The sequence below is a fragment of the Triticum dicoccoides genome, chromosome 4B (genome assembly GCF_002162155.2).
Source record: "Triticum dicoccoides isolate Atlit2015 ecotype Zavitan chromosome 4B, WEW_v2.0, whole genome shotgun sequence".
Taxonomy (NCBI): domain Eukaryota; kingdom Viridiplantae; phylum Streptophyta; class Magnoliopsida; order Poales; family Poaceae; genus Triticum; species Triticum dicoccoides.
This window is the reverse complement of record NC_041387.1, coordinates 241,404,061-241,410,493: the sequence shown is the minus strand read 5'-3', so window position 1 is coordinate 241,410,493 and position 6,433 is coordinate 241,404,061. Positions and strand designations below refer to the sequence as shown.

At 43.2% G+C, this 6,433-nt stretch overlaps 1 long non-coding RNA gene across 2 annotated transcripts; it reads left to right on the top strand.

The window, feature by feature from the left end:
* Positions 1 to 832: 832 nt before the first annotated feature.
* LOC119295887 lies at positions 833 to 6,089 on the top strand. 2 transcript variants are annotated; one of them, XR_005144449.1, is made up of 4 exons: positions 833 to 1,055; positions 1,144 to 1,648; positions 1,735 to 2,411; positions 5,799 to 6,089. It is a non-coding gene; the product is annotated as an uncharacterized LOC119295887 (long non-coding RNA). The 2 variants fall into 2 exon arrangements; XR_005144450.1 differs by lacking the exon at positions 5,799 to 6,089 and having other exon boundaries at positions 1,735 to 3,381.
* The last annotated feature ends 344 nt before the right edge of the window (positions 6,090 to 6,433 follow it).

Sequence of the window (6,433 nt, the reverse complement as noted above, 5' to 3'; positions counted from 1 at the left end):
CGTCCTCCCACGCGCACACGCATCTGCACACCCGCACACTGCAACCCGCCCGTAAGCCTCCCCATGCCCACCTAGTGCCTGTCGCCGCCATATCGCCATGACCGCGCCCGAGTCGAGCGCCAGCTCGAGCTCGAGTCGCTGCACGCACGCGTTTTGTAGCTAACCCTCACCAATTTCTGCACGTCCGCTATTGTCTTCTAGCCGTAGTCGGTGCCATGTTTGCTCACCGACGACACCTCCAAGTACCCCGTGTGTTCGCTGGAGAAGAAGGCCAGGCCTTTGCTTCAAAACGAGTCATGGCCCTTTTCCTCCAGTAACAAGCAGCTAGCGCAGTGTTCAGTAGTGATGCATCCATCCGTGAGGTCCTCGGTTCAAACCAAGCTCCCTCCCTTTTCATTTTTGTTGTTGTTGTTTCAGTTATTCCACTTGCACACTCACCCTTGCTGCATCAGCAAGTTCTGCTGCTCGTTTGCGTCCAGCCACGGCCACAGAGCGAGCCATCTCTGATTCCGTTTTCAGTTTCATCGGATCAACACCAAAGCATAGTTCATTTTGAGCGCAAGGCATTTCTTAGCAGAGTTGTAGCCCATCTGGTTAACAGCGCATGCATGTATCCGAGGGATCTCGAGATCAAATCCCAGGTGCCCCTGTTTATTTTTCATCTTGTTTATGTTATTTTATCAAGCCCTTGTTCTTATTTATGTCGGGCCTAGCCCCTCTTTTATCACCAACACATTGCTATCCCAGTGGTCTTTAGAGTATGCATCGATCCAGCAGGTCTTGGGTTCGATCTTAGGTTCTCCCTTTTTTCGCAGAATCATAAAGTCCCGGACGTATCATATTTTTTGCTCTCGTCCCGAACTTGTTTCCTACCACTGGATTAGTTGCACCAGTCTCGAAGCACTGGAGGGAGAAACGTCAACCAGAAGCTCGTTCGATGAAAAAGTCAATCGGCCCGAACGCAATCCTATTGATCCTATCCAGTCCCCTCCTTCCCCACTCACCCACTTCTCTCTCCCACCTCTGGCCGCCTACTCCGGCAGCTGGTCACGCTGGTGAGCCGCCCTGTGCTCCACATGCCTCTCCTTCCTTCTCCTCATCCCCATCTAGTCCCTGACCTTCCTCCCCATCTCTCTCCCACAGGTCCGTGCATGGCGACCGTGAAGCCCGGTACACGCGGCACCACCCGGAGCCTCCCCGTCTCTTGCGCAGGTGATGAGGCGGCTGTCGGTGAGGTGCTCGAGGTGGTCAGCGGAGGAGACAAAGTTGAGTGCGGCATGGGGGAGCTCCACTGACCCCCAACATCAGGGGCGTCACGACTCATGCGGCGGGACGGGGCGGGCTCCGTTGTCCTCGCCGGCTTCGTGGCTTGGGGGCTTGGGGGCTTAGGTTCTCCCTTTTCTCGCAGAATCATAAAGTCCCGGACGTATCATATTTTTTGCTCTCGTCCCGAACTTGTTTCCTACCACTGGATTAGTTGCACCAGTCTCGAAGCACTGGAGGGAGAAACGTCAACCAGAAGCTCGTTCGATGAAAAAGTCAATCGGCCCGAACGCAATCCTATTGATCCTATCCAGTCCCCTCCTTCCCCACTCACCCACTTCTCTCTCCCACCTCTGGCCGCCTACTCCGGCAGCTGGACGCGCTGGTGAGCCGCCCTGTGCTCCGCATGCCTCTCCTTCCTTCTCCTCATCCCCATCTAGTCCCTGACCTTCCTCCCCATCTCTCCCACAGGTCCGTGCATGGCGACCGTGAAGCCCGGTACACGCGGCACCACCCGGAGCCTCCCCGTCTCTTGCGCAGGTGATGAGGTGGCTGTCGGTGAGGTGCCCGAGGTGGTCAGCGGAGGAGACGAAGTTGAGTGCGGCATGGGGGAGCTCCACTGACCCCCAACATCAGGGGCGTCACGACTCATGCGGCGGGACGGGGCGGGCTCCGTTGTCCTCGCCGGCTTCGTGGCTTGGGGGCTTGGGGGAGGGAGCCGCGAGTCCGGTAATTACTTGCATGCACTGCGGTGGAGAGTAGCGATTCCGCAGATTCCGATGGAGAGCGGAGGTGGGGGCCCGGTGATGAGTTCCCTGGGACATCTCCATGGATGCACCCGCGGTAGGGGCGGCGTGATGGAGTCCTCGCCGACGGCATCCATCCTCAGAAGGGAGCGCAGTGGAGAGGTGCTCATCAAGCTCAGCCAGCTCGCGTTGTACCGCGGGGCGAGGGGGATCTGGCAGGTCGATGCGCCGCTGCTCCCCTTCTGCTAAGCCCGGAGGGCCCCTGCGGGCCGTGCTCATGTCCAGCACGGTCTACTGCCTCATCTCGTGTTAAGGCTCCATCATCACAACCGGGTCCGTCGTGCTCACCGTCAGCGCCAACGACGCTTCAACTCTTCAGCGCGTCATGCTCACCATCAGCTGGTGAGCAATTTTGCCATGGTGCAGAATGTTTTGAACATAATTTTCCATGTCCTCATGAAACATCCTTTAAGTTTGCCATGCTACACTAAAATCTGAGTAGCAGACATTTTTCCCGTGATTTGTTTAGTTACTAAATTTGACATGCCAGTCGTACAGAATTTTAACATTATTTGATCCTATAATACATGGCAATTTCTAATCACGATGTTTAGCATAACATGGCAATTTCTTAGATCATTACGAATTCTCACGCCATGGCAACTTTTAGAAATTGTTAGTTCATTCACATGCCATTATTTTTGATAGTTTTGGCCCTAACATCATGGCCCAACTCAGATTATTTGTTTCTAATGATCATATGGCAAATGTAGGCTTTTTTAGTAACTATGCGTCATACGGTTATATGGCAATGATGTGATAATTGCATTTTAGTAACAATTTGTCATCATTTCATCAATGTGGGGGGTCATTTCTGAAAGTTTCTAAAACATGGCAATATGTGAAAGTTTTCTAAAATGTGGCAAACTTGTCGTCCTTCAAATAGTTTGCCACCATTTTTTCTCAAAATGTATTTTTCAAATTTCTCTAACATCACAAACTTACTATACGAACCATGGCAAACTTAGTTAATGGATCATGGCAAGTTTAATTCAAATAGCATGGAAAATTTTGTCTTATCATTTGCAAAATTTACATATATGACATTTCTTCTTTAAAGATTTCACATGGCAAATTTAACTCAAGTCCCATGTCTAAATTTGCCATGTTTTTAGACATCTCCAAATTTGCCATGTCAAACGATCACAAAAACATGGCAAATTCTAAAAGTGTCTAAAACATGGAAAACTTGCCATCCTTCAACTAGTTTTGCCACCATTTTCTTTGAATGTATTTTTTATTTTCTCTAACATTTGCAAAATTACTATATGGACTATGGCAAAATTAGTTGGATCATGGCAAGTTTAATTCATGTACAATGGCAAAATTATTTTTATCTTACCATTTTGTGATGTTTTATGTAAATGACATTTTCTTTAAAGATTTGACATGGCAAGTTCCACTCAAGTCCCATGCATAAAGTTGCCATGTTTTTAGACATCTCTTAAATTGCCATGACAAAACGATCACTAAATCATGACAAATTCTGAAAGTTTCTAAAACATGGCAAACTTGCCATCGTTCAAATAGTTTGCCACCCACTTTCTTCAATTACATATTATTTTCTATTTCACTAACTTACTATGTGGACCATGGCAAATTGTTTTTCATTCTTTTAAGTTTTACATATCATTCTTGCCATGTCAATCCACTATATTGTATATACTTGCCATGTAAACATAAGTCTTTTAGTTTATATATCTCTGAAAATTGCTGTGATAAATGTCTATAATTCATATACCTTTTTTTTCTTTTCTCTTCCACATGGAAACAATTACTTTCTATGAGATCATGGCATATTAATTTCATGGAGCATGTCATTTTTAGTTTATACATCATGGGAAATTATCTTTCTTTATTAACAATGGTAAAATAATTAGTTTCTAATGATAGATGGCAACCTAAGTTCATGGCAAATGTAGTTTGCGGTGCACGAGATTTTTTTATTAACATGGCAAATTTACCTATATCCCCATGGCAATATTTATCTTTTATTGCCATGGCAAGTTTTATTTTTTATTTGCCATGGTAATTTACCTTTATTAACATTGAAAATTTACCTAAATTCCCATGGCAATTTTTAACTTTTATTGCCATGGCAAGTTTTACGTTTTAATTGACATGGCTAATTTACCTTTATTAACATGTCAAATTTACTTAAATTCCCATTGCAATTTTTAACTTTTATTGCCATGGCAAGTTTTACTTTTTATTTGACCTTTATTAACATGGCTGGTTTTACTTTTTTTGCCATGTCAAATACATACAAATTAACATGATTTTGGTTATGATTGTGGCAATTTTAACTATATGCACCATGACCAATTTTTCTTTCTTTTTGCAACATCACATATTTCTTTTGCACAGGACAGTGGCAAATATAGTCTATGCATCACGGAAATTTTGGTGTATGGATCATGGCATTTTGTAGTCTACATTTTATTCTATGGATCATCCCATGAGATTATAGCCTATGCATTTCTATCATAAGATCATGGCAACTTTCTGTTGGTTTTTTCATTTAGTTTTTAATACACAATTTTTTTCCATGTACAATGGGAAATCCAAACTTGCCATGTATTTTTTTAGAGAATAAGATTTGTAAAGGTTGCCATGTGTAACATTTTTTCCTTTGTTCATATTCATCATCACAATTTTGTACTAATTTTTCTTTATTATCATGCATGTTTTATTTTTGTAACATACTGGACGTAGCCATTTTATTATATCTCAGTTGGCAACTAATCACTCATTGTAAATTGGCAACTAATCACTCATTGTAAATCCTAATGTAGTATCATTTTCTGAATTTTCTGTATTGCACAGTTTTTCGCTCTACTAGTTTTACATGTGTCTACGTTTTTCTCTATACTTTTAGTGCAAAGGGATTTTTGTTTGGGCCAGGAAGCTAGTATTGGGCCTGTCTGATAAGGCGTTCGTGCCGACAGGCTGTTCGCTCCCCAGACCAAACATTCGGCTGTTATCGACGTCCCTTTTTTGTTGTTTTGTTTTATTGATGTGTCTCTGTCCTAGCTCGTCCACACACACACCTGGCCACTTGGGCCCAAATCCATTCTGGGCCGCTGCACTCTAATGCTTCTGGCCCGTGTATGTTTGTTTTCCTGTCCCATGTGATTTAGCATTTATTATTTTCTGCATATTCACATAAATGCCATCATTTTGAATTGTGAATAACTAAATATCCATGCATCCAAATAGATCATGTCATATATGTAAAATGCTCAGATTTTCCTGTACTTTCGTAATCTCCAAGTTTTATCCATGTTAAAATATTTAAAATTGTTGTTGGCTTTAATTTCCTAAATGACATGTTAAAATTGTTTATTTCATAACTTAATAACCGTAGCTTTGAATTTAATAAACTTTATATGTAAATGGGGTAGAAAAATGCATAGATCAACTTGGTGCATTTTATTTTGCTGTTTAACAATTTTAAAATTGTGTTATAGGCAGAACAGTACCAAATTCATAAATTGCACATGTGGATTTTTCGGAATTCTTGTTTGTTGTTCCGGCCTCATTTAAACTTGTCTAGATAGGTAGATTTATTATGTTTCAACTCTTGCCATGTTAACCAACATTTAATCTTGTCATGTATCATACTTGATTGTGCATCATGTCTTGTTCATGCTTGTGTGTTTACCATGTTGTTTGCTTCTTTTCGGATGTGCTTCTTCTCGATAGTTCATGTGTCGTTGCGATCGTCAGGATTCGTTCGACTATGGTTGGTTTGTCTACGCCGCTCATCTTCTTCATGGACTCGATCTTCTTCCTAGCAGGATTTCAGGCAAGATGACCGTCACCTTGGATCTCACTCTTATCATTGCTATGCTAGTTGTCTCGATGCTATAGCTATGTCACGCTTCCTACCACTTATTTATCAAGCCTCCCGAATTGCCATGTCAGCCTCTAACCTTTTTCACCCTTCCTAACAAACCGTTGTTTGGCTATGTCACCGCTTTGCTCAGCCCCTCTTATAGAGTTGTCAGTTGCAGGTACATGTAATGCGATGATCATGACATGAGAGCGATGCTTGCTTGTCTTGAGTTCTTCTTCTGCTTCGTCGTTCAGATGATAGGTTCCTGGTCGACATCCCGGGTTAGCAGGGTGGATGTCGTTTGAGTTTCTGTTTGTGTTTCATCTGTAGTCGGATGTTGCTCTTGTGTATGATGTTGTTGTATTCATGTGGCATCGTATTCCTATGGTATGTATCCCCAACTATTATGTAATGGTACGATGTAATGATATCCACCTTGCAAAAGCGTCTCCAATATGCGCTTCTATCTTTGGTGGGACCTTTGATTTCCTTTAGGATAGGGTCGCATATTGGGCTTGACAATGAA